The following is a 26,665-nucleotide window of genomic DNA, read 5'->3' on the forward strand; positions in this document are numbered from 1 at the left end:
CACAGATGCATGTAGTGCTATATCAGACATACTGGCATTACCAGACTGTTGTTTTTGGTTTACAGTACATCCAGTACTCAAATATTCCTTCAAATACCATTTAAACTGATATTTTAACATGGAAAAAGTTATTTGTTGTTGTTTTAAAGCACCTGAACTTGTATAAATAAAATACACAAGTATATATTTCATTCAAACAGAGCGAGGAAACCTGTATCGTCTGCTTTCAGTCAGAGTGGGGAGCTAAGATAATGGACGACTGGCACTTGCTTCTGTCCTGAAGGCGCCTTCTTGATCTAAACATTCTAACTCAGTCATTTGGTATGAGATTTCGTTTTTCTGCAGAGCCCATAGAGGAAATTGAAACTCGTGTTTTGCTGCTTGAAATCTGATTAGTCCTCAGAAGAGCCAAGGACAAGCACTGATGTCCTGCATATCCTATAATACAAAGGCTTGAGTTTCATTCCCAGCGACCCGTTTCTGTGCTGAATGCAAGTATAGGGTTATGGTCATGATGTCACACTGATATGGTTTGTAAATAAAAGTGTGATGTAATGTTGCATTGTGGACCCAGGAGCAGATTACTGTAAGAAGACAATGCAGCATTCTAGCATGACATGGAGCTTTCCCACATTTCTCTTGATATCCAAGATGATGCTTTTGATTCTTCTTCCTAGAGTTTTGCATCCAGTGAGGCTATTGATACCCTCATGAGAATGTGTTTAAAGAACAGTGTCATACAAGAAAAAAACATTTGGACTTTATCTCAACAAATAGTTGAACTATAAGCATTTTAAATACAATTAAAGCTGCAAGCAGCGATGAACGGGCCCTCGCACTCACGGCCACCGCCCCCCATAAGCATATCAGAAATGACACCACCCACGACTCTTTATGTCAAACCATTCAAAAGTTATGGCAGAAAAAAGGAACTATGAAATATCGACCAATCAGAAGAAGGAGCGGGGCTAATTTTCACCAATTATAGTCAAGGACTCAAAACCATGTCCGATGACACCATCCACGAGTCTTTATGTCAAACCATTCAAAAGTTATGGCAGAAAATAAGAACTATGAAATATCGACCAATCAGAAGAAGGGGCGGGGCTAATTTGCACCAATTATGGTCAAGGACTCAAAACCATGTCCGAGGACACCACCCACGAGTCTTTATGTCAAACCATTCAAAGGTTATGGCAGAAAGTAGGAACTATCAAATATGGACCAATCAGAAGAAGGGGCGGGGCTAATTCAGGCCAATGAAGGTCAAGGACTCAATACCGAGTCCGATGACACCACCCACGTCTTTATCACAACCCGTTCAAAAGTTATGGCAGAGAAAAGTTTTCTAGGGGGCGCTGTTGAGCCATTAGGCCACGCCCATTAATGCAAACCATTAAATATCAAATTTATCGCCAGGCCTGGCTTGCGTGCAAAATTTGGTGACTTTTGGGGCACGTTTATGGGGGCAAAAAGGCCCTCCTTTCGTCAGAAGGAAAAGAAAGAATAATTCCTACAGATACAATAGGGCCTTCGCACTGTAAGTGCTCGGGCCCTAATAAGCAGATTTTTAAATGCAACTCATTTTGGAAAGACTGGTTGTGGCCTTACAGTGAAAAATCCCACAGTGCACAGTTGAAGCTTCTTTCTGCTGTATTGCTCAGGCACAGCATGTTCTTAGGCTGTATAGACGGGGACCTATTGGGTCAACAGGAGTTGTCATACCAGCCTGAGGCACAATGTGTTGCAGCTTGTCTGTTTGATGTTTGCAAAACTGCACTGAAGATCCTATAAATCGAGAGTGCAAGCCATACATTTAGCATTTGTAAAATGGAAAAATGTCATTCCACTTCAGGAATATTAAATGAGCTTGGACAGGCATATAAATGAACACCTGAAGATGGTTGAAAGACATTCGACGTACAACAAAAGCCAACAAGTGTTTTAAAATGCCCCCATAAAGCTCAAGGGATTTTTTTGGGTGGCCACTGTTTAAAAGGCTTTTATCTCAGTTATATCCAGAGGGGCTCATAGTTCTTATGGCTTCATACGAGTTGGTCAGTAGCAGGAGTTTGGTAGTTAATGCTGGCGGGCCCCCATCTGTGGCACCTGTGGAGGGAGGCTCATTCTGACACGTCCTCAGGTGAAATGCGGCTGTCAACTGTAGAAAAGTACATTCAGTGTCATAATAAATCTTTTCAAATCCTTTGTACATCTTTGGTTCACTTAAAATTAACAACAAATATTGAGGGAAAAGCCTGCAGGCAAACCTTATGACGATTTGAGTGTTTCACTGTATAGGCTTGACATATTCCTCGTAAAAGAACTGTCATGGGGGCATATGAACATGTATTTGGTTTCATGTCAGTCTTTTACTTATTCTTCAATTGTAAGAAACTCAAAAACTTCAAAGGATTTTATCTGAGGTTCACATCTTCTGGCCATCAAGCACTGAGAACTCTGTATTGAATTAAACATTCCTTTTTTTGTGTGAGGAATCAACCCATCGCTGGTTTCTTTTGACTTTAGAGGAAATCTGTTTCTGTGTTTTACATGTGCATGACACTATCTTTGATCTTTTGCAGCAAACCTGTTGGAACAAAAGAAATATTAGCAGGGAACTATCCGTCTGTGTCTCACTGACAAGATTGGCCCTCAAAATAACACATAACAGAGTTATTGGTATGTCTTAACAACCCTAAACCTAATAATGAATTAAGAATATTATACAAGATCATGTAATCTTGCATATATACGTAATGACAGAGCATTTTAAAATAAAAGTGTAAGTGGGGCATCTTAGGTAAATAACAGGAGGACACATTAACAGTCCACAAGGATAATCACATCGCCAGCTGTTGCCTACTCCTACTCCTACTGCTTAACTTTTTTTATAAAAATGCTAAAATGACAACTGTAACTGCTTCATAAAGACCATACAGATAAAGTAGTAAAAAAAAACCTTGTAGTGTTTGACCCCCCGTTGTAAATCTGTCATGTTATGTGAACGCAGTACAAGTTTAAAACTCCTAATCTGAGGATAGATGCATCACTTAGCAAAGTGTCACATCTTTGTTTTAATCTGGATGCAGTTGAAGATTTTGCCAGCCCCAGACTAGACTTTAGCACAGATGAAGACTTTACATAGAAAAAAACTATGCTTATGTATCCCTATATAATTGTATCGAATGACGATATATCAGCATATAGACATTCAAATAAATAATTCAACATTCAGACAACCAATACAAGTGATTAATGGTTGGTTGATACATTGAAAATACTGTCTCATCCAGCAAATCTATCCAGTTTCATCAGTCCCTGCTGTCTGAAATCCTTCTGTCCAAAATCAGATCAGAGGGGGTTCTCCTCCCTTTTCTCTCTTTTGTCCATGTTGCAGCATCCTTTGCCGGACACCGGAACCTGCAGGTGGTCGTGGGTGGCTGTAGCTTGCATTACGGAGCACAAGTCTTTCCCTGACCCTGCACCCCAACCTGGGACTTGCTGATTGGGCCGGAGCTTCGGGAGCTGCGTGCTGGCCTGCGGTCCCCACCCCCGGTCATCCCGTTGCTGCTTCCACCTGCCTGCTGTGCTGTTGCCGTCCCTGACCCACCAGTCTGGCCCTCGGCAGGAGGGTCCCCCCTGATGAGCCTGGTCCTGCTCAAGGTTTCTTCCCTCCTAAAGGGGAGTTTTTCTTGCCACTGTTTGGCTTAAGGTTTTTCTCCCACTAGGGGAGTTTTTACCTGCCATTGTTTATGTAATAACTGCTCGGGGGTCATGTTCTGGGTATGGGTCTCTGGAAAGCGTCTAGAGACAACTCTGTTGTATTAGACGCTATATAAATAAAATTGAATTGAATTGAATTGAATCTTTCTGATCAACATGGCGTCAACGCAAATGCTGGTCCACAGTCCCAGAGTACTATTATGAATTTCCATTCAGGGATTAGTAAAGTATTTTTGAATTTGAATTGAATTATGTCCTACATAAGACGTACAGTACCGACGGTGGAAAAATGTCTGTTTTAGTTTTACTGGATCTCAGTCCTGCATTTGATACAGCTGACAACAATGCATTACAATGCATTACTCATAAGACTGAAGAACAGGTCAGGTGTCAAGGGGAAGTCTTTCTGGAACTGTACTAAACTGGTTCAAAACATACTTTGCGTCAATAGGTACATTTACATCTGAACAGACAAGATTCACATGTGGAGTAGGGCTGCACGATTAATCGTTAAAAAATCGCGATCTCGATTCATGCTTGAACGCAATCTCATTTCCAAATGACGACGATTTTATTAAAAAAAAAAATATTTTTTTTTTTTTTTTTTTTTTTTTAAAGATGGCTGCATAAAAAAAGGACTAGGCCTATGTTCTAGGTTGTTGTAGTCCTGTCATGGTCAACTATCATGTTGTCATGTTTGTTATATTTTGTTAATGATTGTGGATTACATTTGGAGAAACATCTACCTTTCTCATCACCTGACACATATTGCACATAAATATTGTTAAAATTGTTATTGTTGAAATTATTTAAAGACAAGAGAGATGTTTATTGTTTTTATGTTCAATGTCAGCTGTTACAGCAAAAAGCAGCCAGAGGAATAATTTGTTGCCTCAGAACTACAGGATCTGTTACAAGTCCCCTTTCTGAAAGGGTGTTCAACTCAGGGAGGAACAAATATTGTTCAAAATTGTTATTATTGTTTAAATTATTCAAAGGTTTGTGTAAAGAAGACAAGAGATGTTTATTGTTATTATATTTTTGTTCAGCTGTTGCAAAGTTAAAGTAATAAGTGCAATAAATTTTATATTGGAAAAAAATCGTGAGAGAATCGTGATCTCAATTCTAAGCAAAAAAATCGTGATTCTCATTTTGTCCAGAATCGTGCAGCCCTAATGTGGAGTTCCCCATGGTTCCATCCTAAGATATCTTCTTTTTAACATCTACATGCTCCCACTGGCATAGATTATAAAGAACAACAAAATAAACTACCATAGCTATGATATAAGATATATATTACAATGTCACCAGGAGACCGAAGCCCTGTGCAGGCTCATGGTAAATGCATTGAGGATATTAATGACTGGATGTGCCACAACTTTCACCAGCTAAAGAAAAACAAAGCTGAGGTAATTGTCTTTGGAACCAAAGAGAAACGATTACAGGTCACCACAGAGCTTCAATCTATTCACCTAAAAACCACCAACCAGGCCAGACATCTGGGTGTAGTGATGGACTCAGACCTACATTTTGAAAAAAAAAAACATTAAGGCAATAACAAAGTCATCCTACTATCACCTTAAGAATGTATCAAGGTTAAAAGATCTGATGTCTCAGCAGGACTTAAAATACTAGTCTATACATTCATGTTTAGTAGGCTTGATTATTGTAACCGCATCTTTACAGGTTTACCTAAAAACATTTAGAATTCTGCTGCTCGAGTCCTTATTAAGACCAAAACCACATCACTCCAGCTCTGAGGTCTTTAAACTGGCTGCCTGTCCGTCAGAGGATATATATATATATATATATATATATATATATATATATATATATATATATATATATATATATATATATATATATATATATATATATATATATATTTACAGCGTATGTCCTCTTCAGTATGGGTTGTGGCCTTTTGTTTGGGGTTTAACCAAAAGGGTCATCACATCTGTCTGGCCCACAGACACTCTGGCATTCAGACTTGCACTTCTCAGTCACATACTCCTCTTTCTATTCCAGATTTCTACAGAGGCAGCACCAAGTGTCAGGTTCAGCTTCAGTATCAGCTGTCAGGGATTGGAGTCAGATCAAAGTGGGATGTTGAAAAGCCTGAGATCCACACCCCCAACTCCAAACCATACAAAGAAGCTAAGGAGCAAACCTGTCTCCCCTGGGAATTATAATGGGAACGGCTGATTATTCTATGCACAGCACAGGGTCCGACCCGAGGGAACCAGCGGAGCACATATGACTATTAGTGACCTTTGAGCTCTCTCGTGTCTTACTCATTGTTTGAACTCACACTGCAACGGCCCAGATTCAGTCCATGTTTATCCATGTTGAATTGGTGTTGCTCCTATCTGCTGCATCATGAAGATCTCCTCCTCTCTCCTCCGAACAAACCCAACAAATTAAATTAGGACAGATCCGCTGCCCAATTTATCTCAAATCCTCGCCAATGCAGATCTAATTTCAGCCTCTTAGTACCACAAACAGGAAGACGAGGCAGTCGATAAACAACCCATGGTCACTGTTGGTTGGAGTTAGTGGCAGTGGAGCGCTGCAGTTATGAGGTGGGGTAGAGGAACATGATAATACACTGCAAAAGAAAGCAGGAGGGTTGTTTTTGTTCTTCACCCAGTACATAAGCCCCTCCATCAGCCTTCTGCGTTCTAATTCCTGAGGTAAACTTAATTAGAGAATGCACGCAAATTTGCTAAAAGCATGATGATTAAATTGAAAATACTGAGAAAACTGGGTCATAATCAATTACTTTAAAATTGATAATGATTTTTGGCACATGTAAAATATTCCTACCTTTTGTTGTTTACAAATAATAATAATAATATGATGATGATGATAAAGAAGACGAAGACTTATTCAGGATATTGAGGTTTCCGTGGTTTCCACACACACACAATGGACAGTGTGCTATAACTGAGAAGGTACCCTTTACTTCTATACAACCATTTTTCTGTTTGCTTATTTGTTTTTTTCACGTCATCCTGTGAATATGTATATACTGTATGAGAGCTGCTGGACAGCAAGGATGACTAAAGTATTCATCTATCGATCTCTCAATCTTTCTAAAATCTACTCAGGGTTGTAACATTGTTCTGCTACATGCTGCCTAATTAGATGTGTCTTTTAGTAAGAAAAAGACCAACCAACATTCAGTTATACAGTCGCTATACTGTGGCTTCTCAAAGGATGAGGGTTGGGGCACATTTTACACTGACAAAGAGCATTGAATAATACTGAGGGAGGGAGACACAAACAAAACGCCACAAGAAAGTCAAATGGTCTGTATATTTGGCAGGACACAAATCTGTTCAGGTCTATGGATTAAAGGAAGCAGTGGTTGTCTGACAAAACCAGATGGTAGAAGGAAGCCCTCTGGTAAACCTCTGATCTAATATTTCAGATGGCAGACTGCTGGAAACAGCGAGTCACAGACAAGATCATTAATGATTACAGCATTTGCGCATCGAGGCAGATCCTTGTATTATTTACTTTATTTGTATAGATGTTATTTACTTTATTTGTATAGATGTAAATGACCATTGTAGTGCTTGATGATGCAATAGCAAAGAGAAGTTGATTTAAAAAACAGTAGATGTTGGCTTCAGTTTATTTATATGATAACAGGACATGGTATAGACAAATACACTGACACAATTCTGAAGATGTATTGAAAACTTTTCTTACACTTTTGAGACCTATAACATTTCATGATAAATCCACGAAGGACACTGCCCGGAATAAATATTTCACAGTACAAAGAGCTGATTCTCCACATGTGATTTCCTGAGTTAAGCTTAGCGTTGCGGCTTCAGCCTGACTGTCCAGCCTTCTCAGGAGTATATCCTTCACCAAGTTTAATCACTCGTGAGCAGCATGTTTGCTTTAAACACACTTTGTTAACGTGAAAATGCTTCTCATAGGAATTTCTTTTGTCAATAATTAGAATCGAAATGTTCCATTGAATGATTTTGTCCGTGGGAATTTCCATCTATGGTTTCCTTTTTTTTAAAAAAAAAAAAGCTTTTTATTAAATCACCCAAATACTAAGAAGATACCAGGCCAGATATTAACCTCAATACCAGGGAAGAGTCACCTACATGAATGGACTCAGGATCAGATGTAATTATGCTGTGAGATGTAACTCACAAATGGTCAGTGGTGCTGAAACAAGGGATGGCACGGGGGCAAAAGGTGGGCCAAACGTTAGACAGATCCGTGCCGACCCTTCCATCACACCACACAGGGGACTTTATGAAAGAGTCAAATTTATCCCAATGGGCCCTCAGAATCTTGTAAAAGTCAACAAGCTGTCACTCACCTTTCCCTTTTCCCAAAATCGCTCTCACCTTCTTCCTCCTTCATTGAGTTTTTTTTCATTAATTCCCTCTTTGGGACATACTTTCAACCCCCATCACAGCTTGCTGCCATAAACTCAAACAGCCAAGTAGACTGCTGATACACAGACATACAATGTATACACATCACAAAACATTATTCAATCTACAAGCTTTCAGGTTCTTTTTTTGGACTTATCCATTGACTATGTAGTTCACTCTGAAGTTATCTGCATCAAGGAGAGCATGATATAATGATTGCATGACAGCAGCTGACAAATCATAGATAAGGTAGGACTCACAACATATGGGCGTTGTTAAGTGTGGTATAAGTGCATGGAAGCAACTCCTCCAAACTTCAAAAACATCATTTAGTTAATTCACTTAGCTACAGGATAGATGACCCACAGAGAAGGAGAGAATACAGAGAGGATGTGAAAGCAAAGAGGGTAGGATTTGAAGTACCTCTGATTTTGACAGTTCTGACAGCAGCTATGGGCCATATATTTCAAATGGTGTAATGTGAAGTCACTTTCCTTTTTTTATTCAAGTTCCTCTGGCCGGCAGAGGTTGAGGGTCTGACTTATCACAGAGTTTGATTCCTCCAAGGATATCATGCTGAGCCCTTAGCAATGTTGACTGGCTGGACGAAGAATTAATACAATACTATATATATATATATATATATATATATATATATATATATATATATATATTGTGTCCCTCTTTGAAGTTTCCGTTCCGCACTGTGACACCAGTGACAAATTATATGTTGTGGGTCTGTGGCAAGTGTTTCGTCTACTGTAACCCGTCATGCTAAGGACACACACTGTCAACTATGACTTTTAGCATCGACACAAAAGATAACAGCTCTGTCAACCTTTAATGACTAGCAGAACAAAGAAAGTCCAGCACAAAAGGGACTGACCTTTTGACAGGTTATTTGATGAAAAGAAGCCCATGTTGTGGCGACGGTTTGGACCGACTGCAGTTATCTACATCTATCTATCTACATTCACAGCAAAGGCGATACAGACGTTCACCTAGGGCGCCATCTGCTGGAGGCAGTGCCCTAAAACATTTTAAACAATTACACTCCCTAGATAGCTTCATTTGATTGACTTGGCTCTGACCTGTCCTGCACGTTTATTGTGAAGAGGGGTTTAATGTGACGAGTTATAGGTACAGGTAGTATGGAAGCAATTCAAATTAAATCCAAATTAAAATGGATTAGCAAAAAGGATTTTTCATTTTCGGAATAAAGCTGCATTTTTTTGACTAATAAATAAAATCAATATGAACTTATCCAAACTGCATTTTCATTTTCTTCTACACCATTTATATGGGGACTGGAATTTGTAGACGGTCCCTAAATTAGCGTCACACAGCCAGTTGTATATTGAGATCTATGGAGGTAGATTTGTGTCTTAATTATTCAATAAAAAAAAAGATTGCTTCAATCAAAAAATATATTTTCAATCCAAAAAATTTCACAATGTCTTTTGTGCACTTTAGAGTCTCATTTTGAAGACAATGGGCTTGTAGTTTGTCGTTTATGTTGCGGTGGTTGAACAGAGGCAACATTCATGCGTATGCATCTCTTTATTTAGGAGTGCTGGCCGCAGAGGGGAGAATCTGTGAATATCCATCCTACTTTACTTCGGACCTGCACAACTCTGACGTCACTCTCCTGCATCCACTCCATCCATCCATCCATCCATCCATCCGTTTTCTTCCACTTACCAAAAACCTGGTCGCGGGGGCAGCAGTCTCAACAGGGATGTCCAAACTTCCTTCACCCCAGACACTTCCTCCAGCTCTTCTTCCAGCTCTTCCTCCAGCTCTTCCTCCAGCTCTTCCTCCAGCTCTTCCTCCAGCTCTTCCTCCAGCTCTTCTTCCAGCTCTTCCTCCAGCTCTTCCTCCAGCTCTTCCTCCAGCTCTTCTGAGGGGAGTCCGAGACGTTCCCAGGCCAGTCGAGAGACATAGTCTCTCCAGCGTGTCCTGGGTCTTCCCCGGGGTCTCCCCCTGGAGGGACATGCCTGGAACTCCTCCCTAGGGAGGAGGGACATGCCTGGAACAGCTCCCTAGGGAGGCGTCCAGGAGGATCCGATACAGATGCCCAAGCCACCTCAGCTGACTCCTCTCAATGTGAAGGAGCAGCGGCTCGACTCCGAGCTCCTCCCGGGTGACCGAACTCCTCACCCTATCTCTAAGGGAGCGTCCAGCCACCCTGCGGAGGAAACTCATCTCGGCCGCTTGTATCCGCGATCTTGTCCTTTCGGTCACTACCCAAAGTTCATGTGGAGCTGGCCGGGGGGGACACGGGTCCTCGGAGCTGGCTGGGGGGGGACACGGGTCCTCGGAGCTGGCTGGGGGGGGACACGGGTCCTCGGAGCTGGTTGGGGGGGACACGGGTCCTCGGAGCTGGCTGGGGGGGGACACGGGTCCTCGGAGTTGGCTGTGGGGGACACGGGTCCTCGGAGCTGGCTGGGGGGGGACACGGGTCCTCGGAGCTGGCTGGGGGGGGACACGGGTCCTCGGAGCTGGCTGGGGGGGACACGGGTCCTCGGAGCTGGCTGGGGGGGACACGGGTCCTCGGAGCTGGCTGGGGGGGGACACGGGTCCTCGGAGCTGGCTGAGGGGGGTCCGGGACCATCACCGGAGCAGGGGCCGATGCGTCCGGGACCACCACCGGAACATGGGAAGGTGCGTCCGGGACCACCACCGGAACATGGGAAGGTGCGTCCGGGACCTCCACTGGAACATGGGATTTCAGGTAAGTCATCAACTATGCCAAGTGCTAACGTTAACCTCTACGTTACCGCCAGCTGTGTCCCGCCAATTAACTACTAAATGCCCGGGCAAATTGAAGTTTTACGGTATTTTAGTAACGTTACGAAGTTAAAAATACTTAGTACTTCGAAAAAGTCATAAGTTTGTGGAAAAAAGTTGTAAGATTTTGGTTTAAAAAGTCAAAAATTTGAGGAAAAAACTCAATATTTGACATTTAATCTTTATGGGTAGGCGGCTGGTCTGACGTGACTCATCATGTCTTGTAAATATACAATGAAAGTACTGGAAAAATTTGAAACTGGGTCTTTAAATTGCTTGAATTTGATCTTGAAATGTCTGAAACCTGTATATTGCAATGGCTTGGATCTGTGAAAGATTCACATTAGTTTTACTTTAAGTAAATTGCATTCTTCATTCTGTCTGATTAAACAGGTCCTTGCCAGTAGTCTGTACATTACAGATGATGCAAACAGAGCCATTTTGCCGGATTCAACGGGGCATTTTTCCACCTTCAGTCTTTCGAATCGTACGCATTACAAGGTCCATGGAAAGCTAGAGCAAAGTCAGCCATCTGTGATCAGAGGACTTCCACCCACTGCTGGTACGTATCCTACGCCGTAGGCTCTGCGTCGATTTAACGCGGAACCATAAACCAGCTCCCGAGCCGGCAGGCAGAAATCTCGAAATTTTCGAAGCAAATTTCCTAACAGGCGTAGCTACAACTGTTAGATTTCATCTATTAAACCAACATTTATCTTCATAAATGATTTATTTCAGCCAGCGGTAATTCTCCACAGAGCTGCAGGTTTCTCCCCCGGGACCACGGCGCAGGGCGATCACGTCTGTACTCTGGTTGCTGCTGCTCCGAGCCGGCGGCTCTTCTCATCTCCGAAAACATTGGGTCAAATTTCTTAACAGATGTTATTTGGATAAACTGAGCCCAGGTTGGGGATCTTAACGGTTACTTTTATGCCTGAAAAAATATTCAAACTTAAAGGAGCTTGAGGCAGGATTGAGGCAGGATTTATGAAAAAAAATTAATATATGTTTTAAGTTTTCTAGTAATAATGTCAGATGAAGCGTTCCAAACCAAAATGAATGAGCCCTCTAGTGTATCTCTCCGTTGCCTTGAACAGGCTGTGTGCTGCAAAATGTGCTGCAATTCCAGGCCGGAATTTCCCGCGCTGGGGCTGCGGATGTGACGTCACATGACGCTGCATGCGCGTTCTCCCCGTTCTCCCGTGCCGGCTTCGCTGTTGGCTGCAGTACCCCCGACGGCCGTCGTGGCGAAGGGTGGCGCTAGAGAGTCTCATTTCTTAAAAGGAGCCTCATGCTCCTTTAATAAAGTGGCATATTAACAGCGCTACAGCTGAAATTAAAACAGCTTTTGGCTCTCAGCTTCCTGATTTTAGGGGTGGTGCTGAAAGTAGGAGTAGTGGGAGTATTGGGACAGACCCCTGGGAAGATTTCAAGTGCCCTAAAATCTGTCCCTTCTTTTTTAGGGGTAGTGATAGTGAGGGAGGGCTAGTGGTAGAAAGTAGGGCTAGTGAAAGAAAGTAGGGGGAGTATTGGAATTGGGCCTTAGTCATTTTTTAGGCGTTTGTTTACAACTATGTTAATGTTCATACGTTTTTTTAAATGGAGCAGTAGCTGGTAACTGCAATTTACCACTTCAAAATAAGTTCAATGAAGTACTTAACTCTCCTGTTGTAACAGTAAAACTGAACTTGAACTTGTTTTTGTGACCAAAAAAGGAACTTCTTAAATACTTGTGCCATTTTTATTTGGAAAACATTGTAAATGCACTTTAATGTACTGTACTGTTCAACAGCTTTTTGCACAAAAAATAAAATACATTACATTATCTACAAAAAAATGCTGCTGCTTCTTAACCAGACATTTCACTGTAGCCGGTCACACACATTTTCTGGTGATCTCAATAAGACACTTAACTGCATCCTTGAAGGGGCTATAGTTGTTGTGAATGATATTTTGGTGTAGTGACATGATGTCAAAGTGGGAATTAAATTCTGTTTCAGTCCATTGTTGGGCTTCTTCAGAGGGAAAAGGATTACATCTGAAAATGGACTCCCCTTTCAAGGCGGATCCCACCTCTCGCTGATACAGGTCAGCTGCAACACCACCAACAGGCAGGAGATCCTCGTGAAGTTTGGCAGGACACCCTTCTTTAGCCAGCTCATTTGGGATTCCCTTTCCTGCAAGACAGGACAATGAGTAGTGTGATTTAAGGGGTAACAGTGATAAGTCAGAACCTCTAATGGCAAATAAATGTTTTAGCTATCCATCAGCATTTTGGAGTAGTCAATATTGAATATCAACTTAATTTCATTTATTTATTGATGTATTGAGGCCCATCCTTTGAGAATCCTATTGCACTGCAAAACTATTTTATATTCAAGAAAAAAAATCTCTGGTGTCAGTATTGGCAAATATACAAATTCATAAATTGAAAACAAAATTGTGTCTGTACATCTCTAGCAGAATCATTCCGGGGATCCTGTGTGCATTCCATGCCGCTACAACATTTGTAGGCCAATCCTCGCCATCTGGCAGGTCAGGTTGGATACACAATACTTTGTTAAGCTGTCCTCCATGTCCACTTCTTCCTGGTCCACCAGCTGGACCAAAGCTGTCTTCAACGGGTAGTTGACTCGTGCATTCACCTCAACCCACATCCTCTCTATTACATGGTTCTGTGTAGGTTTTAGGAATAGTGTCAGTCTGTATGCTCTATAAGTTTTCATTTGCATACATTCCAAGATACCAGGATTGCTTGACACACTTACGCCTAGTAGAAGGTGTCTGAAGGTAAGGCTGCCTTTGAAGATTGTGTCTGTGCTCTGCCAGCATTTCCTGGATGAATAACATCAGATAAAACTCTCTCCCACAGTCAACTCTGACCTGGTCCCATAGTCCATAGGAAAGCACAGCAGGTCTGAGGATAAACCGACAGACAAACATAAAATATTACCCTTTTAACATATTTGACAGTATTAACCCATAGATTCCTAAAGTGACCATAAAAAAAAAAACAAAGGCACAGAAACATGTTCAGTTATGATGATAGCAATAGTAAAACACTAGTTAATTTATTTTACCTGTACACTTCCTCATAAATGATGATGATGTTCTTTATTGGCATGGTGGAGTAACTGACAACCTTCTTGCTGGATCCATCAATGGCCATTACATGGGTCACCCCAAATATAACAAGCTTTTCATTCTGATCTACATGCAGCTTGTGGCCCATGTATTCAGCATTGTAGGGTATGGGGTTCAGATTTCTGGCACCCTAAAACATAAGAACTAATTATTTAAAAAATCCTTAAATTGTAGAGTATGTTTGAATGTAAAAAAAATGAAAAAAACAAACACATTACTAATTGACTTTACCTGCTGTCTTTCAGTGTGGTAGGGTTGATGAACTCTTCTCAACATTTTGCCCATTCTGCCCTCAGATGCTTTTACTCCTTTTGCGGACAGATATCCAGTCATTTTTCGGCCAAAAGATTTTCCAGTCTGGGGGGCGGGGGCAGTATGTTAGGGTTCAGGACATGTTATTGATTGGACGCTGCTTTTTTTTGGACGCTGCAGCTGAACGGACGGCTGTCACAACATCACTGCAGTTTCATGACGGAGTGAAGACAGATTACAAATTAAACTCATGTTTCACTACCAGGTTTCATATTTTATTTATTTTCTGTTTCAACATTAAAAAAATATAAAACTGTTAATTTTCAATCTGATCAACAAAAGAACCAGAAACAACTTTCTTCATTAGAAAGATTTGTCTTTTCATGATCTGTTGTTTCCTGTTAACTGTTTCTATGGATCATATTAAAGTCTGTCAGCAACAAACATGTTTTAAACATAAAAAATGGAAAAAATGTCCGTGCACTGCAGCGGTCTAGGTGCTGGTAGTGGCTGCGGCGAGATACTGGTAGATACGGCGAAATACTTGCTCTGCTCAGGCGAAAGGCGTTGCTCTGCAATAAATCACAGATCCTCACTACATCAAGTCTAGTGTGCGGTATGTTTTAAACATATTTATATTTTACATCATTTATCATCGTTTCCATTCAGTCACGTGAGGCTGAAAACTCCTTGAGTGACTTCAGCTTCAAGTTGGCCATCAGGACAAAAATCCCTGACGAGCCCCTGCTCAGCACACCACCTCTGCACATTCCTCTCAGAGAACCCCCGTCTTGTTCCAAACTGGGTACATAAGGCAGCAGATATATCCCCACAGAACAATCCCTTTCTCTATTTTCCGTGATAAAATCAGCAAACTCATCCAAAGACATCTGTTTATAATCTGGTTCCACCGGTTTTGCTGCCAATTTCCGAATAATTCTTCTTCTCTATTAAATAAGTCTATGGCGGTCATCTTTTCTGACTGCATCCTTGGAAACGAATAGGAAATAGAGAAAAGAGTTTTCCAATCCGTGTATCATTCGTTCTTTCCATTTTCAATTTGCAATCAAAAACCAAAACATGAAAAAGTGAATGGTTATTTTGTTATTTGTTTTTTATTATAACACAAAAAACGGTAAAAATTCTGGTTTTTCATATTTCAATTTTAGGCACGGGTCAAAAATACGAAATAGAAAAACCGGGGTCAGTGTATGGTCCGTGTATCTTTTGGTCATTGGATTTTTCCGTCATGAGTGGGAATCAAAAAACAAAAAACGATTGGTTTATTTGATTTTCCTTTTAAAACAAAAAACAAATATTGAATACACTGCATTTTTTCTTTTTCTGTGTTAATATGATTTAACAAAGATTCAAAATACGCTTTTATTTTCGTTTTCTATTTCATATAAGAAAAATGAAATCCCTAGTCAACAGGAAGGAAAAAACGAACCAAAAACAACCGTTTATTCATATTCGTGCACCGGAAGCTGGCATTTACAACCGAATGAACTTAGTTCTGGATATTTAACAGGCATTCCTGTGACAATTCTCTCCAGGGGAAGTTTGATTTTAATATTTTATTGGTCGGGTTTACGTGACTCGGAAATGGCTCTGTATGCTGCAGTTCGGGTAACCATGGCAACCATAGCGGCGCTGAAACAACAGATTAAGGATTATTTTTTAAAGATTGATTAAGGACTTGTTCCACAGCGGTTTGACGCACAATGACATTTCCTGCACGTTGCAGCAGATGTGTCTCCTGCAATGCTCAGAAATGAGCGTCAGAAGATTCTGTGCTCGGCATCATCTGAGGAGAAAAAGACGCAGAGCTGGAGAGCGCTTTGATTCATCATGGCCGAATGACCGGCTATCTGTCTTCACTGGGGGTGCATGCTGGAGAAGGTCGGGTTGGAAGAATTAATTTAGTCCCACGCGTGAGGAATCCACGTGATTATCATTATATGTATAAATTGCACTGCAGCACAAACTTTACCTGACGCCTGAATTCATGGTATGGCTGATGGAGCTCTCTCAGGTTCTTCCAACCCGACCTTCTCCAGCAAGCACCCCCATGTGAAGACAGATAGCCGGTATTGCGGCTTTCCTGTACTTTTAAGAGCCGCTTGAGAGTTTATTGTTAGGTCCTGTATATTTGCATGACGCGCTGCTGACAGAGAAGTAGGCTACGCTGAGTCCGACAGAAGTTTTATGGCGTTTAATGACAAAACTCTGCCACAAACGGCCTTCCGACATGCTTAATGGGTTTTAAACGTGTACACTGCAAACGTGATCGGGGTGATCAGTGTTCAGTACAAAGCTGTCAACAAAAATTAGGCTACGGCTCCCAACTGTCCTAACTGCATGCGAGCGTCCGACTGTCGCGCCGCAATGCGTGGCATCGGACCCGCTCTGAACGCGTTATCGGCCCCACGTTCTACCACGTTCTTTTGATTGACAGCTGAGACTCGCCTTTTAGAAGGCTGATTTATGGTTCCGCGTTACACCAACGCAGACCTTACAGCGTAGGGTACGCGGCGCGGTCACCGAACGGTGCGCGTCGCCGCGTACCCTACGCTGTAGGCTACGCCGTCGATTTTACGCGGAACCATAAATCAGCCTTTATTCACCCGCCCGTGCGCTCCTGAAAGAAACTCCTAACATTAGCAGACTCCTAAAAGAGTAAAGGGACAAGTAAAAGATGGGTGATTACTTGTAATCTCCCTACGTTTGACTTTCTAAACAGAAAACAAGCTTATTATTCGGTGGAATAAGTGGGGAAAAAACCGAACAATTAATAACGGCGTGTGATTACGCAATCAAACAGCGAACAGCTGGAGTGACCGGCGTGCGGTGCAAACATGTCAGCATGTCAGATCATTACTGGGATGTGGGGAAAAAGCAGAGGACACGATCAATCCGGCAGGATCCGGGACAAATTAAGCCCTAATAAGATTAAGATAAGATTCTTATTATATCTTATTATCTTATCAGAACCTTCCAGCCTGGCATCTCCCTCCAGCAGCTGCCACTTTATTGAAGTTCTTGTATTGAAATGACTGTTTCCTACAGCGCTTTACACTTTTTTTTCAACTTTCAACCGGCTTTCAACGCGAGCGACGGGAAGAAAATAGAAGCAGGGCGTGCGACAAAAGTCCAGCTCAAAACGACGCCGCGTCGCTCGCAACCAGTATAGACAGTGCAATAAAAAATAAAGCAATGGAACTGTTTTTGACGCTGACTCTCGCTCGCGTCGCATGCAGTGTGTATATTTGCAATATACTGTGGACATCTGAATAAAAACCTCATAAATAGATTGAATCAAAGCGCTCTCCAGCTCTGCGTAGCCTTTTTCTCCTCAGATGATGCCGAGCACAGAATCTTCTGACGCTCATTTCTGAGCATTGCAGGAGACACATCTGCTGCAACGTGCAGGAAATGTCATTGTGCGTCAAATCGCTGTGGAACAAGTCCTTAATCAATCTTTAAAAAATAATCCTTAATCTGTTGTTTCAGCGCCGCTATGGTTGCCATGCATGGTTACCCGAACTGCAGCATACAGAGCCATTTCCGAGTCACGTAAACCCGACCAATAAAATATTAAAATCAAACTTCCCCTGGAGAGAATTGTCACAGGAATGCCTGTTAAATATCCAGAACTAAGTTCATTCGGTTGTAAATGCCAGCTTCCGGTGCACGAATATGAATAAACGGTTGTTTTTGGTTCGTTTTTTCCTTCCTGTTGACTAGGGATTTCATTTTTCTTATATGAAATAGAAAACGAAAATAAAAGCGTATTTTGAATCTTTGTTAAATCATATTAACACAGAAAAAGAAAAAATGCAGTGTATTCAATATTTGTACGGACCGTGTATCTTTTGGTCATTGGATTTTTCCATCATGAGTGGGAATCAAAAAACAAAAAACGATTGGTTTATTTGATTTTCCTTTTAAAACAAAAAACAAATATTGAATTACACTGCATTTTTTCTTTTTCTGTGTTAATATGATTTAACAAAGATTCAAAATACGCTTTTATTTTCGTTTTCTATTTCATATAAGAAAAATGAAATCACTAGTCAACAGGAACGAAAAAAACGAACCAGAAACAACCGTTTATTCATATTCGTGCACCGGAAGCTGGCATTTACAACCGAGTGAACCAAAAGATACACGGACCGTCACAGGACTGAATTTGATTTTAATATTTAATTTGTCGGGTTTACGTGACCCGGAAATGGCTCTGTACGGGGCCGATGCCCCCCCCCTCCCTCTTGGACCTCGGCTCAATCAATGATATAGAGAGGGACGATGGACAGAAAGAAACGTAAAGGAGGCGCGGAGAAATAAAGGGGAAAAAAAAGGCAAACTCTTCAGGCAGATGCTGCCAAATGTGTGAAATGAACACAGATGTTTGGTGGAGCAGGAGCTTCTACATCGGCAGCATCAGTGTCCGCCGGTGCTCTGGCACTGGAAACGGCCCCAGCAGCAGGTGATAATGGCGGGGGTGGCCGTGGCCGTCAGGTGGAGGACAGACCCGTGGCTGCTCGTGGAGGGGGATTTGAACGGAAGGTAAGAAAGCGACAACTGCAGTCTACCTGCTGGGTCAGATATAAACCATGTTTGGTTGATGGTTTATTTTCGTTGTGCTTGCTAACTTTTAACACAGAATAGCTACGAGTGGGCCACGTTAGCTAAGTTAACAGCACTTAAGCTAATTAGCTAGGGTTGCACCTGTCCCTTTCATGCGTGTCAAATTGGCGACACAATTTCTGTCACTGGCGACACAATTTGACACGAATACTTCTCATAACCATAACTCTGGAACCGTTTAAGATATTGAGAACATTTAAAAACTGCCAGAAAGCGGAGAAATAGATGTTTGTGCACATATAACTGTCATTACGGTAGGACTTCTGCAGTCCGCGGTACGCCCGTTTAAACACAGATAAGATTCAGCAGTGATTCAGTGTTCTTCTGATTGATTAAGTTAGATTTGTTTGTTACATTATTTTTATTTTTTTACCTTGTTTATGATTGTTTTTATTGAATAACAATTTGTCCATTAGTCATATTACAATATATATCATTATAATGTATCAGATAAGATTATATTAAACTTTGTTTATTGATATGGTGTACTCACTCAATGAAAATATCACTAAACCACAATCTGTCATTTATTCATTTTAATATTCATCTCATCTGTGTTCCTCTCATCCTATTTTTCAGGATTCCCTCATACATTTCTCACGAGGTTCACAAGGCCAAGCTGCCTTTTGGGTTCCTCTAAGTAAGTACTGTATATAATATATGACACAACTATTTTCCCACTTTTTTTTTTTTTTTTTTTTTTAAATATTTTTTTCCCGTTTTTTTTCCCCCATTTTTACCACCCCGTGCTCCTACCTACTGACAGTCCTGGGCATTGCCATCCTCTACCAACCCCGGGAGGGCCCTGCACTGAGCTCAGGTCTCCTCCTTAACCTTTTTTTTTTTTTTTTTTTCTGCAGTCCGCGGTACGCCCGTCCAGAGTTAAGATATCAGTCCTGTGATCATGACCTGTGATCATATCAGTCCATGTGACCTTTCTGTCTCCTTTCTCTTTTTAAAGGTATATTTGAGCTTGAGTATATTTGGAACTATATTGTTGCTGTGGAGTTCACAGGTGTCAGGTGTTTATTGATTTGGTGAGTGTGTTTATTTGGTGTGTGTGTTTATTTGGTATGTATGTTTATTTGGTGTGTGTGTTTATTTGGTATGTATGTTTATTTGGTGTGTGTAACAATTACATAACTTTTTTCTAACAAAATGTTTGTGTGGTTCATAGTCTGCCCCAATTCATAGACACAGTCACAACATTAGACAAGTGGCTTATTATTGATACTATTTGAAGAATGATGAGTTCATATTCAATATCTTATATATTCTATCAAACTAAATTAGCATCTCCACATTTAAGTTGCTTTTTTGACAGGGACAGTGGTGTTTGGATTTGTGATTGTCACTAAATTTTAATAATGCTGTGATTAATAGTGGGTGGGTGAAATAATACATCAATCTTTTTGGAGCAATGTTTACCAACAGTGATGCCATCGCAGCAAAGACTTTGTGTACATATATTGGAAGAACCCACTGTTTAGGCAATTCATGGTCATTAGTTAGTAAAAACAGAGGCAGCGCTGCATTCCCCCTGTTTAAAATGGTCAAATATGATGATATCAGCCTGAAAATCACAGGACTTATCTGTGGTGGTGAAAGAAGTCAGCAGTATGAATTTGAAAGATGTGTGAGCATCCCTTCATGATAAACAGAGGGGGAACGCATTCTGACAGCAGTATTTCACGCTGTCAGAATGCGTTCCCCCTGTTTAAAATGGGTTAATATATCATTGTAGATATCTGAAATGTTCTTTTTGACTAGGAAGAATTGAATTACAGATATCTGCAACACATATCCAGTCTAGCTATTAAATGTTAAAACGGCTTGGCATACAAGTTTGCTGGTCTACTCAGAAACAGTACTAAGTACATCTATAACGGGACTGGGGGGATGGTGTAGGTTTAGGTTTATTAGACAAGAACATACACACCAACAAGACAGTGTACAAGCGGTGTCACAAGAACGTTTGTTTTCATTCATAGGCTTCATTTTCTTTCCATTAATACCTGGTGGGCCGGTCTAGGCTCAAAATGCCCGGGCCGATTTTTTGTCCCAGTCCAGCCCTGGTCGTGGGTGGTGTCATCGGACACGGTATTGAGTACTTGACCTTCATTGGCATGAATTAGCCCCGCCCCTGCTTCTGATTGGTCGATATGTGATAGTTCCTATTTTCTGCCATAACTTTTGAATGGTTTGACAGAGAGTCATGGGTGGTTTCATCCACTAAATGTCCAGGCCTGAAGAATCTAAATCAAGTCATACAAGCTTCCACTGCAGCACGCCTGAACATGCACAAGGGTGCGAGGGCCCGTTCATCGCTGCTTGCGGCTTTAATTATGATTATTATTACTGAATGTTACATTTTAATTTTCTTACCAAATACGGTAAATGTTGGTCGTAGTCAAATCAAATGAAGTATATTTGTTAAAAGTAAAATGGCACAACAGTCTTAATGGAGCGTTGTAACAGTATTATATGTCTGTACAGCTACAAGTCAGGAAACAAGCAGCAGCTCCAGAGGTGAGACACAGACGGAAGCGGATGAGTCCTGTGCTTGTATGTTACAGTAGCTGTCATGTTCCTAGTGTCAATATGGCCAAGTCCAGGCACGTTTGCAACTCATCCTGATCTGTTCATCTGGAAGGTTTTTGCTTATTTGTCCAACCATGAGGGCATATAAGTTTATTTTTACTACGCTGATTAATCTACCAAACCTTCAAACATTTCTAAACCTCCACTGTGACAGAAAAATTGTAAGCTGCAGCTTCCACACAGATCCCAAATGTCATTTGAATACAATATTATCACATATTTGACCTTTTTTTTTAAAAAAAGGAATCAATTTTGAGAATATAAAAAGTATTATAAAAGCTGTGCTACATAGTTATGTTATTATAGAAAAAGTAAAACAATGAAAGTAGAGAATAGCACCTTTTTATTTTATATATATATATATATATATATATATATATATATATATATATATATATATATATATATATATATATACACAGTATGTAGCAAGGCTAGTGCTACGGGGCCCGACCGACAGGACAGAGAGGACACGGAGTTTCAGTGCAGAACTGTTTTATTCTCAGATCCAAACCTCAGGCGTGGCGCTGGGGTGGGCCGCTCCGGGGGTCCCGCCGCCTCGGGAGCCGTCGCTTGGCGGCCCGCAGCTTCTGCCTCCCGGCCTCTCAGCTGCGGCGCCGCCAGCTCCTCCCGCGCTGCTGCGGCGAACCTTGAGCGTGGCGCAGGGGTGGGTCGCTCCTCGGCCACCAGCGCTTCTAGCGCCGCGAGCTGCCGCTCCCCCTGGCTCTGAAGCACGGCTGCCAGGTCTGCCATTGCATTGGCGAGCGCCTCCAGGGCCCGCTCCGTGCCTCCCTTCTCCATCCCGTCGGGCCCCACGTTGGGTGCCAGTGTAGCAAGGCTAGTGCTACGGGGCCCGACCGACAGGACAGAAAGGACACGGAGTTTCAGTGCAGAACTGTTTTATTCTCAGATCCAAACACCCAGGACACACGTGCACAAGCTTCAGCTCCTTCACACAGCTCCAGCTTCATATGTATATATATATATATATATATATATATATATACATACTTATATATATATATATATATACTTGTGCTGGCCCCCCCTTCTCCTCCCTTTTCTCTCTTTTGTCCATGTTGCAGCATCCTTTGCCGGACACCGGAACCTGCAGTGTGGGAGTGAGGGGGGCGGGGTAACGGCCCCTTTTGGGCGGGGGAGAATGTTCGTCCCTCAAGACTCCTCTCCCTGGCCCTGCCCCTTCTCAACCTTTCCCCGACCCTGCACCCCAACCTGGGACTTGATGATTGGGCCGGAGCTTCGGGAGCTGCGTGCTGGCCTGCGGTCCCCACCCCTGGTCATCCCGTTGCTGGCCCCCCCTTCTCCTCCCTTTTCTCTCTTTTGTCCTGCAGGTGGCCGTGGGTGGCTTGTAGCTTGCATTACGGAGCACAAGTCTTTTCCTGACCCTGCACCCCAACCTGGGACTTGCTGATTGGGCCGGAGCTTCGGGAGCTGTGTGCTGGCCTGCGGTCCCCACCCCCGGTCATCCCGTTGCTGCTTCCACCTGCCTGCTGTGCTGTTGCCGTCCCTGACCCACCAGTCTGGCCCTCGGCAGGAGGGTCCCCCCTGATGAGCCTGGTCCTGCTCAAGGTTTCTTCCCTCCTAAAGGGGAGTTTTTCCTTGCCACTGTTTGGCTTAAGGTTTTTCTCCCACTAGGGGAGTTTTTACCTGCCATTGTTTATGTAATAACTGCTCGGGGGTCATGTTCTGGGTATGGGTCTCTGTAAAGCGTCTAGAGACAACTCTGTTGTATTAGACGCTATATAAATAAAATTGAATTGAAAATTGAATATATATATATATATATATATATATATATATATATATATATATATATATATGGGCAGTTAGGAGTTTCTATTATTATTATTTATTTTAATTTTTATTAATGACATTTTAGTGTATATTTGTGTGCTGTGGGATTAATCAGCAATTAAACCTTTAAGGTCGGTCATAGGGCTATTGTAATGTCTGGGGTGGTGTGTGTGCACACAGTGGGGTGAGGGGCATCAGACCATAATCTCGTCTAGGGCACTAAAATGGGTCGAGCCGGCTCTGATTTACAGCCCATGTCCTCCACAGAACATCATAGAAGAGTTGGCTTACTCTATTTCAGTAAAATGCCCAAATGCTGCAAGGCCATTTCAAGAAATCACCCGAAATGTATGAGTACATACCCATTTATTCTTTTTTTAAAAGTTGAAAACTTTACAATGATTCTGTGGATCAGAGTTCTCTGAAAATAATGATTATTCCTTTATATTATACTTTATATTATACTACTTTGCTTTATTCTTTCATCTGTAAGAGAACAACCACAAATGACACAAAAGACAAAGGCAGATGAATGTTTATAACTTAAATTACAAATGTAATCCACAGATTGAGTAGCATGTTGTCTAAACAAGTGCAGAGGTTATGAAAATGTTACCTAGTACCAGTGGTCTTATTGTGATAGCTGCAGTGTCATGCAGTGATATATCCCTCTTTACTCTTGTGTGGTAACCCGGGTAACAGTGCTGCAGGAAAAAGCAGGCTTATGGCAGTTGCAACAATTAGAGCGTTTATTTGGAAGAAGTTAAGTCATACACAGCTGAGCAGTTGTCGTGCCTCAAAAGACACAGGTGGATCTGGCAGTGCAAGTAGATGGATGAAACGTTTGTAAAGGTGAACATTCTGAAGGAGAAACGAGCCACAGTGGAATTGCCATTCTGAACCAGTTCCACTGTTCCATCAAGGATTAGGACACCTGCAAGATAGAACAGGTGGTAGGAATCAAAAGGTTTAGCGGGCTGGCCAAAGTTAGTTAAAAGATGTTTAATTAGTCACTTCATGTGACCCCTAACAGGTGCTAAAAATGACCAAACAACAACAACTGCATTACTCCGTGGTGATGAGATCCCAGCGGATAGGGTCGCTGACGTTGTTGAAAGGTGTGGCCCAGCAAGAGTCCAGAATGGTGGAAATCTGACGTTCATCCACTCCTGTCTGCACCTGAATATACAGCCTCTGGTCTATTTCCATTTCCAGGTTGCTTTCTCTGGTCAGAGGGAAGTGGAAGCTCCTCATAAGGTATCATCCTCAAATGAAAGCGCCCCTCGCCACAAGGAAGCTTCTTGCGCACAATGCTGCAGAAAGATTTTACACAATGTGACTTAATTTAAGAGGAAACTAATAACAAAAGATCATCGGGAGCTCAACATCAAAATAAATACGTATACAGTAAATCCTTTGCTGAAATTAACAGTGGAAAAACTGATGCATAACAGCAGGATTGTATAGGTCTTACACAATTCTGTTTATTTTTATGTACAAAAGTAACATATGCTCCTTTTGTGTTTCATTTTTAACACATCCCCACAAATAGTAATAAAAAAAAGCCTTCTTATGAGTAATTTATTAAATTCATACTCTCACAGCAACAGCAGTGCCAGGTTATATACCATGGTATCGTAACAGTTTCAGCAGCCCTCGGCACACTTAAATATGAGGGATGGATATTCAACTGCTATTTGATATTATTATCAAATACAATAAGGTGCCGTTCACTATAAATGTACAGCAGCTGCTTCAGAGATTGATATTAATAAGGGAAACATACAGTACATTCAGAAGGAAATGTACTTTTTAAGCAATGAGTTAAAAAAAGGACAACCAGAGTCCATATCAGTAGTGAGCTAGTATTTGCATATCCCAAAAATTCCAGAACTGTAATGCATGCAGTCTATATAAGAGGTCTGTCACAGTTACGTGGGAGTAGGACCCAGATGCAGGAGAGATGCAGGAGGCAGGAGTTCCAAAATGGGGATTTATTGATTTATTATTTTATTACCAAAAACCAAAGCGCTGCCAAGCAGGATATAAAAACCAGAACTTAAAACAAGAATCTTAAAAAACTACAAAAACTTGACTTGGGAAACACGGAAGGAGGAAACAGTACGGACCAGCAGGGAGCAAGGGAAAAACAAGACTAGATATACACTATAGCTGTGTCCCAATTCAGGGGCTGCGTCCTTCGAAGGCTGGATTTGAAGGCCGATTACGTCACAGCGGCGCGCCGAAGGCTGTCCCATTTCGAAGGCTCCTTCAAATGCAGCCCACAAATGCAGCCTTCTTTTCCCCCCGTTTGAAGGATCCATCAGTTGTATCCTCCGCGGCCCACCATATCCCAAGATTCATTGCGCACAGTCAGAAAAATATTTAACAATGGCGGACGGAGAAGCGAGAAGCGGAGAAAATTATGGAACTTAAAATTATGGAATTATGGAACTTAAAATTAAAATTATGGAAAATTAAGCGGAGAAAACTATGAAAATTATATTATCTTTGGTCCTCCCTCAGCCGCACATACAGCACCCGCCGGCACCGGCGGACACGCCTCTCTTCCTCCTCCAACAAAATGAAAAACAAAAAAAAACAAAAACAAAACTTCTGGCTCCATTTCTTTTTTTTTTTTTTGGTTCTTTCTTTCTTTTCTATCGTGTTTTCTTTCTTTCTGTCTATCTTGCTGTCTGTCTATCTTTCTTTATTTCTACTTTGTTTAGTGATGTAGGACAAGGGCGGGAACAGCTGGTGACGCAACCAGGAAATCCCCTGCAGGCTAGACCGTCTCATTTCACTAGCGTCCGTCCAGCCTTCGGTACGGCCTTTGCGGTCTTAGAAGGCGTGGCCTACGAAGACCGCGTCCTCAGAAGGACGCAGCCCCTGAATTGGGACACAGGGTTAACAAGGCACAGGTGCAGACGATCAGGACCGATGGGAAATAGGAAGGTCAAACAAGCGGTATGTCCGAAATGCCATACTAAATAGTATATACTATGCACACTTTTGAGTAAATATCAGTAGTGTGCATTAATTCGGACGTACTATTAAGTGCGCACACGTCACTTCCTGCCGTTGGGAGGGGGAAGAAGTTACCATAGTAACCTGTCACAGCAACGGTAGCAGCGCACCACTACGCTGTTTCTCGTTTATCCTGGCCCAAACAAGATGGCATTTCCCCTGCGCAGTGTGGTTTTATTCTCACCTCGTCAAATTCCAACGAGAAACAGAAGAAGAAGGCTTAACAGACGTCGGGACTCAGACAGGGAACT

At 41.9% G+C, this 26,665-nt stretch overlaps 1 pseudogene; it reads right to left on the minus strand.

The window, feature by feature from the left end:
- Positions 1-12,800: 12,800 nt before the first annotated feature.
- On the minus strand, positions 12,801-24,641 carry LOC133419127 (uncharacterized; annotated as a pseudogene).
- Positions 24,642-26,665: the final 2,024 nt, after the last annotated feature.

Source organism: Cololabis saira, chromosome 19 (assembly GCF_033807715.1).
Source record: "Cololabis saira isolate AMF1-May2022 chromosome 19, fColSai1.1, whole genome shotgun sequence".
NCBI classification, from domain to species: domain Eukaryota; kingdom Metazoa; phylum Chordata; class Actinopteri; order Beloniformes; family Belonidae; genus Cololabis; species Cololabis saira.